This window comes from Xyrauchen texanus, chromosome 20 (genome assembly GCF_025860055.1).
Source record: "Xyrauchen texanus isolate HMW12.3.18 chromosome 20, RBS_HiC_50CHRs, whole genome shotgun sequence".
Taxonomy (NCBI): Eukaryota; Metazoa; Chordata; class Actinopteri; order Cypriniformes; family Catostomidae; genus Xyrauchen; species Xyrauchen texanus.
The window spans coordinates 15,738,504-15,752,446 of record NC_068295.1 but is presented as its reverse complement, the minus strand read 5'-3'; the positions used below and the strand labels follow the sequence as shown (position 1 = coordinate 15,752,446).

The 13,943-nt window shown below is 37.0% G+C and overlaps 1 protein-coding gene across 1 annotated transcript in view; it reads right to left on the bottom strand.

Moving 5' to 3' along the window:
• Positions 1-4,745: 4,745 nt before the first annotated feature.
• LOC127660726 (SERTA domain-containing protein 4-like) overlaps positions 4,746-13,943 on the bottom strand; it is a 42,106-nt gene continuing 32,908 nt past the window's right edge. The window contains exons 5-7 of the transcript XR_007972674.1: positions 7,284-8,448; positions 6,695-6,745; positions 4,746-6,036 (exon numbers count right to left, since the gene is read on the bottom strand). The gene's annotated coding sequence lies outside the window, so the exon portion shown is untranslated. The remainder of the gene's footprint in view (positions 6,037-6,694; positions 6,746-7,283; positions 8,449-13,943) is intronic.

Here is a 13,943-nt window from a genome sequence, read left to right as displayed (position 1 = left end):
AACTTTTTCAACAATAAACCTTTACATTAGCAGTCTCCTTGCGATAAGGATTTCAAGCTCAATTACACTTCCTATAGCGCCACCTAGGGCTCTGCGCATGCGTCAGGCACTAGAAAGTGAAATCAAGCTTGAAAACATGATCATGCCTAAAGATTGCAATGGCAAGATATTCAGTGAAAATTTGTTACAGTTTGGTTTGTTTTCACCCAAAACAAACTAAATTGCTTCAGAGGACATGGATTTAACCACTGTAGTAGTATGGATAACTTTATGCTCCCTTAATCTGCTATTTGTAGCTTGAAATATCTGGCCAGCATTCACTTGCATTGAATTGACCTATAGAGGTGAAATATTCTTCTAAAATCTTTGTTTGTGTTCTGCAGATGAAAGAAAGTCAAACAGATTTGGGATGGCATGAGGGTGAGTAAATGATGAGCACCACCAGTCAAATAAGTTTCCATGGGTTTAATGAAATTTGAAGTTCAATGCATGCAATGAACTTTTGATACTTAAGTAAATTTAATATCAGTTACTTTAATACTTTTACTTGAGTCGTTTTCTCATGAGCTACTTTAACTTTTACTTAAGTCAGTTTCAATGAAGTGTAACTTTACTTTTACTTATGTATGACAAATGGATACTTTATACAACACTGTAAATATATATATATATATATATCTTACACAGAAAATGTTAGTTATCGATTAAATCACACTAAATCATGTTAATACACACATGGTTGATATCTTGTGGCTATACTTTTGAAACCGTGAGTATTTTAACATTTACGGATTGGCCCCATTCACTTCTATTGTAGGTGCCTCACTCATGCACTTTAAAAGTTTGATTTCAGTCGGATTTAAGCAATAATTTGACTTTTTTTAATATGTCATGTAAACAGGTTAGTCCGACTAAATTGTACCAGTCCGGTTTTTGTGAAATCGAACTATCAGACCTAGATAATGTGATTGTGGCTCGGCACCGCCATTTCGGCTTGCCACACCTTGATGGACGGGGTGTCGTTGGGGAGGCATCCTCTACTCTCTCACTTCGTTCGTGGAGCTATGCGACTGAGGCTTCCTGCTAGGACCAAGATCCCTTCATGGAACTTAGCAATAGTCCTTGAGCGTCTGATAAACTTCTGACTCTCAAGATGGTTTTTCTTATGGCGATTACCTCTCTAAAGAGAACTGGGGATCTACAGGCTCTGTCTGTCTTGCCAGCCTGCTTAGATTTTGCCCCAGGAATGGCTAAAGCAAATTTGCACCCTCATCCTGACTACCTGCCTAAGGTGCCTTTCTCGACCTTACATCCGGTCACTCTTGAAGCCTTCTGCTCCCACCCGTTTACAACACCAGAGCAGGAAAGACTTCACAGACTTTGTCCAGTCCGTGCCCTTCAGACTTAGCCAGTGGCGTAAGTCAGGGCAACTATTAGTTTGCCATGGGGCCGCAACAGGGGGGCGGCTGCCACCAAGCAGACTATGTTGCATTGGGTGAGGGACGCTATTGCCCTGGCCTACGAGGGAGGGTCAAGCTTCACCAGTAGGGATCAGGGCTCACTCTACCAGTGGGGTAGCCTCCTCAAAAGCCTTGGCTAGAGGTGTCCCTCTGCAGCATGTTTGTGATGCGGCAGGCTGGTCCTCTCCGCATACATTCATTCGATTTTATAGTTTGGCTGTTCATGCCACTCCGGGCTCTTATGTCCTTGAGTCAACATCACAAGCTCATGTCTGAGACCTCTCACGCTCTTGTGAGCACACTACACAACTGTAAGGTGTCCGGACACCCACAGTGCGGCGGCGTGGGTATTCTCGTTCCCAAATCGCTAATTCAGCGCAGCATCATAAGTGTAGCTTTTTGAAAGGGAACGTCTCGGGTTACTTAACTGTAGTGGGAATGAGATGCTGCGCTTCATTGCCGCACTGGGATGCCCCAGGACTGCTCTTCAGACAAAATACCTGATGATGCACCTGTGTCGCATCTATTTATAGCCCTGCTACAGGTGCATCCAATGATGTTGACTTGACGTGTTGCACACATATTCACAGCTGGTCACACCTAGATTTGTTCCAAAAGTGCTAATTCAGCGCAGCACCCCGTTCCACTTTTATCAGGGAACAAGGGTTCTATCGGGAAGACACACAGGCTTGAGTGAGGTTTAGGATGCCATTTATTTGATAAATGTAAAACAAAGTAATGTCTCTCTCTTTGGCGTAGGCCCCGTCCGGCGGTCCGAGGGAGTTGTGCGCGGAACCGTCATATCCTGCCGGAGATAGGATGCAGGGGCGAGGAGCCTACCTCCGTGCGAGACAGGGCTCAGCTGGTGGTGGTGGGGTGGCGGAGGTTGCCTGTGTTTAGCGCACTGAAACAGCAATGTGATAGATTGTGAGCAGACTTATAAAGCAATGGCTTACATGCGATTGGCTAGGAATTACACGCTAATGAAGTGATGATGTACAGCTGCTAGAACTACGCTGCACTACGTTGCACTTCCATTTACAGTTAAGTAACCCGAGACGTTTTTGAACTCAGTGACAGCAGTGGACCAGCAGAGCTCTGAATACAGTAAATTGCTTCAATGAGGGAACTGCTATCAGCTTTTCTTTATGGACGCAACAGCTGCTGGAATGAAAGTAAAGTCCCTTGGCCTACTGCAAAACAAAATTACATTTTACATTTTTAAAGCATTGTGGTGCTGTTATGCAATCTAATTACCTCTAAAACTGACTTACATTTAATTTGTAAAACAAATCTTATTTAAAACAGATTTCATCTTTCACTTTTTATTATTTCAGGGTAGTTTTTCCATTCTCTTCACCACTTTAAAATTGCCTAACACTTTATATATATGGTACTTTATGTGCACAAATAAGTCAAAAGTAATTGCAAATGTGTGTGTATGTGTGTTCATCAAACCCAAACACAGAACAAGTCCTGTTTTCAATTACTGGTGGCCTTGCCAAAGAAGTTACTTCATCGCTCAGGACCCTGGGCTCTTTATGTGCTGTGTGAGACACACGCATACACACAAAACCCCAGAAGCTCCCCTTCTCATTTCTGTGGGAAAATACTTACTCATGGCAAATGGCTTTATTCCTTGGTAACTTTATACACCCTATTTTGTATCTGTGTCTGTCATCCAGGTTGAATGAACGGCCCTTGTTGAATTAGTGGGAAAATCCCATGATTCTTGTTTAAAGCCCTCAATCAAACACAGACCAGTTTTCTAAATGCCAATGACCTTTAAATGACTTTTAAAAACTGATTTGGAACAGTTTATTCTAGTGAACCTGTCCACTAAAGCTGGTAATTTAATAACAGACCAGTTCTACACAGCAATCAGGAGCAGCAGTTTGTTCAGTGTCTGACTGGTGATTGTTCAACCAAATAACTGGTGATTGTTCAACCAAATAACATTCCGTACATGAGCTAGAAATATATAGCTTTCATGATTGGCTTGACCCATGGAAACTTCTTAATTAATGTCCTAATGCTTCAGAATACAATTATGATTAAGGAGGCTGGACCCAGATAGTTCCAAAACATTTTGTCTAGATTTTTTTTAGTTTTTTTTTTTTTACTCCTTGTCATTTCATTATTAGTTTGGAATGCCAAAGCTCAAGCACTATGCAAACAACAACACACCCAACCACACAAATAGGTTTCCTTGCAGTTAATGACTGCACATGGTATATTGATAAAATACTAAGTGAAAGCATGTGTAATGGACTGAATATGGCTATCTACTCCACAGCTTTAACAAAGCTTAAGCAGGCTGCCAGCAGGCCTGTTTTCACTTACGTCTGTAAAACACACTTGCCCACATATCACTCTTCCTCCAGCATATACATTCACAAACATTTAAAAACATTCTCTCACTCACACACACTCATACACACATGCTTTTTGTCCTCAGAGGACGTCCCTTTGGCATATTATACCTCTCCCCTCTGCAGACTATTCATCCCTGTTAAAAACATTATGCAATTATTTGCTCTCTATTTAATCCTGCTGCTATCAAGGAGGGGAAAATATTTTAAAGAGATATTAAAGAGATCTCCTGAGTTTTCTTTTCTTTGGGCCATTTCCTAACCACCCAATAAGTGGGCTAAATCACAGAACTGGTAAGCAGAAGGTTGCCAGTTCAATCCCCACAACCACCACCTTGAGCAAGGCACTTAAATCCAGGTTGCTCCGGGGAGATTGTCCCTGTAATAAGGGCACTGGAAGTCACTTTGGATAAAAGTATCAGACAAATGCATACATGTAAATGTTATGGTTAGAGAACATTTGGGTTTGGGTTAGATTAGGGTTACTTTTTTTATAATTAAAAGTCCCCTTTTTAAGTTACAAATCTCTGGATCATCATGGCTCTGGCCAGGTTAGGTGAAGGCAGGTTTAGGATTTTAGGTCTGATAAACAAATTACAGTTGAGCATCAGTTGTGGAGATTTATTTACATATTCATTTACAGAATTGAATTGGATTAAAACACAAAAGAAGGTGCAGCTGACTGAGGTCCGCTAAATAATGAAACACTCAGCTTGTTTTTAACTGTGGGTAGAAATTTGTTTAGTGCTGAAAAATGGAGAGGGAAAGAAGTATATTTGTGTTTGATTTGTTTTCACATACATTCCAATCTTGTTTGCAATATGCATCAAATGGTCAATGATGGACTGTGTCTGTGTGCATAAAGTATCATTATTGTAAAGTGAGTGAACAATAAAACAGAAACTTCTGCAGTAGGATTTGGTTTTAATAAAGAACAAAGAGTCATATGTAGTTACATATACCATATGAACAAAACATAAGTAACTAAACCAGAATACATTTATTTTGCGTTATCCTTTTGACCAAACCATAACACCAGAGTGAAAAGGGTGAGATGCCTGCAATGCACAACACAATAAAAGGAGCACATATTTAAATAGTTATATCATAAATATACACAGGCCTCTGACAAATTAAGACAGAAAAAGATCTAAAACAATTCACAGATAACACAAAACACTGTTGCTGTTTTTAAGTTCAAACAAAGTCAAGGGAGACAATGAGACAGAATGAAAAACATAACAGTTATCACCACACACTATGGTACTGCATAATATACATGACATTCTTTATGTTTGCATTTCTTTTAATTGTGTGCAATAAATTGTTTTGTAGTGTTTTTAGTAGGTGCTTTCAACTGTAATTAGGCAGTCAGAGTAAATCGGATTCCAGTGATTTAAGCATATCAATGAGAGGATATATAGCAGAACATTTGTAGCAGTATTCAGGAGCGCTGTTATAGCTTCTACTGCCATTTTGGAGGAAACATTGTGACCTCTGTATTTTCACACAGCAGTAAGTACTCTTTCTCGTGTTGTACACCTGACATAATTCTGATTATTTCTTTGTCTGCATGTATGGTGTATTTACAGCTGCTCTTTGGAGCATCAGGTATGGTGAGGTATTGCTTTATGATATGGTCTATGCATGCTATCACACCATGACATGTGGCCTTCTCTTTCTGCAGCCATATTTTCTTCTCCAGTAAACCCTCAGCAGTGATGGTCTTTAGCTTTAACTGACATTTAGTTTCCACAGTTTTGAGTAGACTTTCTGAATTACTAAAATAAGTGATTGAAAACCTGTTGCATTTGATCATTAGTCTACCAAGACAACCATCAGCAACAGCTTTTTTAGCCTGTATAAAACACGATGTGATCTCGTCCTGGCACGAGTGACCGAAAAAGTGATATTCCATGATGACGTCCTTTTTGACTCCCCAATAGTTGTAGATACAGAGGTCAAGGTATGTTATGTTGTTTTCTGATCGTACTGTAAACAATGGTAATTCTTTACCAATTTGTACAGTTAAACTGTCACCTTTAACCAACAGACCTGAGGACATCTTTAGAGGATGGTCTCTTGTGACACCCACAGCAAAGTCCAAGTTGGAGAGCAGGGTGCTGTCCAAACATTTCTTTTCTCGCAGTTCACGCTTCACAGACATTATGCCTTTCATGTCAGGTGCAACATCTGGAAAACAGCTTGGGGGTGGGGTAAAAAATATCTCACAAAGAGGTGTAAAAAATAAGTTATTTTATTTTACACAAACAATTTAAAGTGTACTTTTTGAACCCTTAAATGTTTTTGCATTGTGACTTTGTTTTTGTGACATGCAAGCTCATTTTACACCCAGTTCTCATTTCTGTAAAGCGCAATACACAGTTTATTCTCCTTATTTAAAATTTAAAAGATTGATATAAAATTGTTTAAGTATTTGTTAAAGGCTTTTATTGTACTTTCTTTAATTAATGTTAATATAGCAAAAGTTTTTTTTTTTAACTGTATTACAGTAAAAGTGACTATTAAAATAATGAGAATCAATACCAGACACACTAATGAGAATTGGTGGGTCAAATGTGTGTAATTGTCCTTAAAATCACAATGCAAAAAACTAAGGGTCCTAATACTAAACTGCATTTTTTTATGCAAAATATATTTTCTTTTTTCTTTTGGTGATGGGGTGAAATGTCACATTTCTTAAAAGGTTTTATTGGATTCACCAATCTATATAATTATGGAAACATAACTGTGCATTTATCTATTTATTTTATCATTGTATTTATTATTTATTTAAGGAATCTTTATCCTTCTCCTATAATTATTAGGTAAAGGTAATTATTGATTTCAGCATGTACTTACAATGAGGTGTCCATTGAGAGGGAGGTTCTGAGATGGGCCAAAATTGTCTACCTAAATGATCCACAATATTATTAGCAATAACATTCATTTAACATAACTTTAGTCTAATTAAAACATTCTGCCATTTCTTCAACAACAGCACGATTATTATGGTTGTTAATATTATTATTAATACTGATGCGTTTCATACTAAAGATCATGGACTTATTGAGTCATTTAATCACTTATATTATATAATAAAATCGAAATACTCAGCAATAAACAATGTACACAACGTAAAAGGCATATAACATGTATTAAAATAAAAAACGAACACAATGAAGCAAACAATGAGCAGATTAATAAGCAGTTGTTTTGTGTGGTTTTAGCTAAAGTTTGACTAACAGACATTATGCATAAATTACAGAATTTTCACTTAATTGTCAGGGTTATCAGTTTTATGCTTCCTTCACATGCTATCTGAATAATCGTAAATATAAGTAGGATACAAGTAGACCTACTGTAGATCTTTGTTCAGTGGTCAAATGAATGATAAGACTAGCCTGCTGAGATTGAAAAAAAACAAACAAACAAAAAAAAACGTTCCTACCGTTTAAGTTTTCACGAAGTTCCTCCACTAGTCCAGTTTCAGCTCTGAGGCAATCCTAACCCATCCTGAACACAAATATTTCAAATTAAGTTTCATTTTCAGGGAACTCTTCCTGGAAACGAGTCAGTTTCTTTTTCCAGGAAACAAATGAGTCATGACATTAAGTATTTCTTTGCAAAGAAGAGCAGAAATGTTTAATGTATAAAATATCTGTCATGTTGCAGTAAAAATATAAATGAGTATTCATCTAATAACATGCAACAAAACACTACAGCTTAAACAAAGGATTTTCTGATTTTAAACAACATTTAAAATTATAGGAGCAATTTACAACAGTGAGAGAGCACAGCACAATAAAAGCTACAGCTGGCACAGAGTCGTTTCCAGTAAAAGTATTGTAAACATTAAATCTGAACATTATGGATAAAACAAATGTCCTTGCATTTGACATATTAGGAAATGACCACAACTACACCAATTTTCGACAGCATAATTATACAACAGAGGACAGCAAATATTCATGGAATAATGAAATAATGGAAACATAATGTAAACTCTTATTTGATTTAAGGGGTGGTCACACTAGTCTGTGAGCATGCAAATTTTGTCAGACAATGCAATCTCTAGGATTTTCTCCAGAGACAGTGTGTTGTCCATGTAGATTCTGCAGTGTGGCTGTATGTGGAGGGTGTGCAAGGGTGGATTTGTACTGTATGTGAGGTCGAGCTCTCCACAGCTGATCTTCAGCTCAACGTGATCTAGATGTGATGGTTTTTGTCAGCCTCATAGCTGAGGGCTTTTCTGGCCTGCTCCAAACAGGTCTCCAGCTCATCACGACAGTGATACCCAACGAAGTGGCTCTGTTCCAGGCTGGAGGTTATGAGTCGAGACTCATTTGTAAGCTGGACTCTCTGGTGGAGCTGTGGCCCATTCAAGCCGAGATAGACAGTGTAATACAAGACAGGTATTATCGCAGATCTGATATGCACCAGGTAACAATCCCCCTCCACTGTAAGACAGGTCGAATGCCACCTGGCTGCAGTAAGGACGACCATGGCTTGGAAGGCGAATTCAAGGTTGGTCTTAAGGCAACCCTTCTTTACCAATTTTAGCTTTCACTGACAGGAGGCTGTCCAGGTCGAGAGAGGACACATCAAAATATCACCTTTAAAGAAAAACAAACAAACAAACAGACAGACAGACATACAGACAGACAAACAAACAAACAAATTGTGTTACAAGGTTTTAACTATGATATAAAATTATTTTAATAATAATTTTATATTAAATTATTGAACTGTGGTACAGTCTTGCCCAGGTTTTACTCTGATCTGTTTTGATTCTTTGATTGTTTGATTGATTGATTAGTCTGTGCATATCACTCCCATCCTGGTTATTCCGAACTAGCTGCCAGTAAAGGAATTGTGCATTAATTGTAAAGATATATTTAGCTTTTGAATGAAAATATATAAATGAGTATTGCTTTTATTTGCCAAATAATATTTTAATTAATAAATGTAACAAAATGTATTTAAACACTTGGAACAACCTGACCTTGTTGTTACAAGGTCAGGTTGTTACAAACGATATTTATCGTTTAGTTGTTTCCTCAAGAGTTTCCCACTGTAAGCTCGTGAAAGTCTGTCGGCTCGTGAGAGTTGTTATACCACATCAACATTTTTTTGGGCATCATTTTAATACAGTAATAAACATGGAGAAAACAAGTGTTTACTGACTTTATTCTTTTAACGTGTCACTAATCCAGCAAAATCTCACTGGTGTGCTGATATTAATGCTGTCATGGGTGTGATAATGCCAGTAGTTCTCTCACTGGATTCAAATGCGCTGTGGCGGTTCATTGCGCAACGAGAAGATCGCAGCACATCTCAAAGCTTGCAAAAGATGCGTTCTACATCCTCCTGTCCTTCCGAGTTCATTCTTACAAGGTAGTTTGAATTGTCGAGGATTTGTCAGAATTGAAGAAGAATTCAAAGAATTGAACAGCTTCATGAACTCAGCATCATCTCTGTCTCTTCCAACACTGTTCCTCAACTTCCGGCAGCGAATCAAGGCCGCCAAGCTTCACGCACGGATAACTCTTCTCCTTGCCGCCGCCGCCGCATTACTTCTTCCCCTCCCTCAAGAGCTTCACATACTTCCTCATCTAATTCCTCTAACATGTCAGATCATCATCCCATCCCCAATATAGCCAAATGGACTGTCGTCGGATTAAGACATACCCTCAAATCAAATAAAATCAAATCCCTTTATTGTCACTCAACCATATACACAAGTGCAACAGTGGGTGAAAGTCAAGAAGAATCTCCGCAACGCTGAGAGTCAAATCGAAAAAGGAGCTGGATAACATGACAACTCTAGGTGTAATCAAGAAAGTGGAGGAACTGGCAGATTGGGTAAACTGTTTTAAAAAAGAAAAATGGAGATCTGCGAGTATACATGGATCCTCGAGATTTAAATGCAAACATAAAAAGAGAACATTGTAAGATTCCAAAGTTTAAAGAGATACAGTACTTCAGTAAACGTGATGCTTCTCAGGGGTTCAGGCAGTTGAAACTGCATGAAGACAGTATCAAATACTGTACATTTAATACACCATTTGGATGGTATACATTCCTAAGACTCCCCTTTGTTATAGTTTCAGCTTCTGAAATCTTTAATTGTGCCATGGAGAACATTATCGAAGGACTGGATGGAGTCTGTGTCTATGTGGATGACATAATTGTATGGGGATCATCCATGCAAGAGCATAATGAGAGACTATTGAATGTTTTTAAAGAATAAGAAAGTATGGATTGAAACTAAACAAAGTAAAATGTCAGTGTGGTGTGACAGAGGTTACGTTTTAGGTGAAAAGCTGTCCAGACACAGTGCAATCTTGCACATGCAGAGTCCTGTAGACAAGAAAGGTGTCATGAGGATCATGGGAATGGTGAATTTCCTTGGGAAATTTATACCAAATCTCTCTGCAAAGACAGCAAACTTCAGAGAACTGTTGAATCACAAAACTGAATTTAAATGAACAAATATGAAAAATAGTTGAATCAGCTCAAGTCAACTTTGACTACAGAAGATTTTCTTACCACATTCGATGCATTCAAGAAATTTAAAATCTTCACAGATGCATCAAAAAAACAATTATTTCAAGCAGATGCTGGAAACTGAAAACCAGTAGCCTATGTATCAATGACATTGACAATGACAATGACAATGCAAATATGCTCAGATTGAAAAGGAGTGTCTAGACTTTTGTTTGGATTTGAAAGATTTCATAATCATGTGTATGGCTCACCATCATTCACAACAGAAACTGACCATAAGCATCGAATTGCCATCATTCAGAAAAATTTGAATGAGATGTCAACACACATTCAACCTTTGATGATGAGATCACAGAGATATGACTTCGCATTTGTATATACTCAAGGGAAATACATAATTTTAGCAGATCTCATGCACCATCAATGTGTGAGTCAAACAATGTGAGCTCTATAGAAATTGATGTGGAAATGCATGTAAGTCTGGTTGTAGAAGAACTTTCAATGTCTGAAATCTAAAATCCAAACAGATAATTGATGAAACATCAAAAGATCCAGTGATGCAGAATGTGATCTCAAACCTGAACAATGGCTGGGCTAAAGACTCATGCAAGCAATTCTACAATGTCAGAGCTGAGCTCAGTATAGCAAATGGTCTTCTCCTGAGTCAGAACAGAATTGAAATTCTGTAAATGCTAAGGAAAGAAATGCTCAAAAGAATACACAAAGGACATCTTTGCATGGAGAAGTGCAAAAGGAGATCCAGAGATTCAATTTATTGGCCTGGGATGAATGCAGACATTAGGAAAATGGTCTGTGCATGTGAAATTTGTCTTAAGCATCAAAATAAACAAGCAAAAGAATCATAGCAGATGAGTATTCATGGCAAAAAGTGGGTACCGATCTATTTCATCTTGATGGGAATGATTACCTGCTGGTAGATGATTACTTTTCCAGCTATCCAGAAATAGCTCTGCTGTCCAATGCTTCAAGTAAATGTGCCATACAGCACAATAATTCCATATTTGCTAGGCATGGCATACCAAATGTTGTGATGAGTGACAATGGTCCATGTTATAGTTCCTATGAGTTTCATGTTTTTGCTGCTCATTTTGATTTCAAGCATGTGACTTCAAGTTCACTGTACCCTCAGTCCAATGGTAAAGCAGAAAAAGGAGTTCACATTGTGAAACAAATGCTCAAGAGTACATCAGAGAGCAAAGGATTACCATATCTAGCTCCCCTGAGTTATAGACCTCTAGATCAATGTGCATCTCCTGGTGAACTTCTGATGGGAAGGAAGATAAGAACTACACTTCCATACAGCAAAGACACAATACAAAGTAAGGCAATGAAACAGAATCAAAAAGCTCCACAAAAATGTCAGAAGGCAAACTATGACAAACAAGCAAGGAAGCTGATTCTTTGTCAAATAAATGACTCTGTGGAATTTGGAGATTCAAGCAAATGGGACAGAAACGTTGTTGTTCTAGAAGAAGTGTGCCCTAGATCACACACAGTCAAGACAAAGAATGGGCAAGTTTTAAGAAGGAATCGCAAAAGATTGCGCGAAAGACTTCAGAAACAAACCATACATTGAAGGATCAGGAGAGTGAGGAAGAAGTACAAGTATTATCCCAAGAAACAACAACTATGAGTACATAAATTTCATCTCCACAATATAAAAAAATATCCTGTTGTTTTTACCCCCCCCCCACCCCAAAAAAAACTGGCAGCTGTGGTTGCCAGAATAATTACATGAAAAATACAGTTAAAATGTAAACCACGTTACAGAACAACCTGTACATTTTACAGTTTTAAAATGGTTGTAATTTACACGCTGGCACTGTAAAAATAAGACACATTTCTGTTAAATTTACAGTAAAAAAATTTCATAAACTTGATATTTGCCTTCTGACACTGTAAAAATCTGTTGTTTACTTTGTAAGGTATTTGTTAATCAACGTAGTACCTAATGAAGGGCACATGATGACATGATGTTCATCAATAGAGGCTCTTCCAAGCAATGCCCAATAATTATGTAGAGACAGTGCTCATTGTCACTCACACAAACAATAAACACCATCATGGTAACACATGTGAGATTTAAATAATGCAGTAAACATTAACTAAATTACATCAAATATAACACAGAACACCCCAGTGTACGTAACTGATATTAAAAATAAGATTAAACATAACTATTCCCATAAAATATAATGAAATGTAATGGGTCACGCAGGGAATTCTGGGAACGCCCGGTTACTGTTTTTTACTGAAATTCTAACAACAATTTACTGTAAAAAGTACATGTACTCTCTTGTTAAATATAATGTACATTTTTACCATTAACTATAAAGGAAAATCATACTTTTTACATCTAAAAATTAACATTTTTACATAATTTTATTGTAAAAAATACTGTACTGTCTTTTAAAATATATGAAAACTTTTTACTGTTTATTTTACAGTAAATATATGTTAATCGATTAACATCTGATTTTCTGTAGCGTTTTTACAGTATCTTACTGTTAAAATTACAGAAATGTTTTACAGTGTGCATCTTATTTGTCTTCTTAGCACAGAAATAGTCATCCTGTAGTTACAAATGATCAACCAGTGTTAAGAAGATCTTTAACATACCAAAAAGAAGCCTGCTAGGCTAGATTTATGAATACTTATTAACTGCCACATTAGTATAAGTAATATATTTAGTTGTGATATTGGTATGTTTAATCATTACAAGATTTAATACAAATGTTCTGAAAGTTATCACTGTTATGTAAAAAAGAATTGTATAAAAAGAAATAAATACATTTCAGAGAAATTGACATGTGGTGATCAGGAGTAATTTATATTAGAACCAATAGATGGCAGTAGTGTGTACTAGTAGTAAGATTTTTCTAGAAATGATCACATACAGACAAAAAAAAAGAAAAAAAAAAAAAAATGGAGACATAAGAATTATTATTGTTTATTAAGAGTTTTTTCTTAGTGTGTTTATTGAGCAAACACCAAAGCAATGCATTATCGGGAACTGGAGCACGGCTTCTTATAACAGTGTTATTAGACACAGATTGAACACCTTGCTGAATAATCTGCACGCCTTACAGAAACACAGGAAATAAGTTATGAAAAATATTGCTTTGTGGCTATTTCAGTCTTTAAGGTTTACTTAGTGTAAAGCATAGCAGAAACAGCACTTGTCAAATCATTAGCGCTTTTCACGTTTTCTCAAGAATAATCTGCTGGGGAAGATATTCAGACACTGCTGAAAGATGCAATAACAATAACAATAATAATCTGGAAAATAACAAAACCATCCTATCTGCAAAGATCTCTGCTCTCAAGAGGCTTGTGTTTATTCTTTACATTTGTTTACAAATATATATTTCGAGGTGTTGTGTTTATAGGCCTGTTTAAAATATGTAATTTTATTTATACATACATTTTCCCCCATTATTTCTATAAAAAAGTTAAAAGGCGATCGAAATAAGGCAATAAAATGGTGACTTGTCAAAGCACCTTAAAAACACATACTGTATTCCCGTATGCATGCATGTACATTTTAACATAACATCTTCATGTTAGAGTAAAAATAATC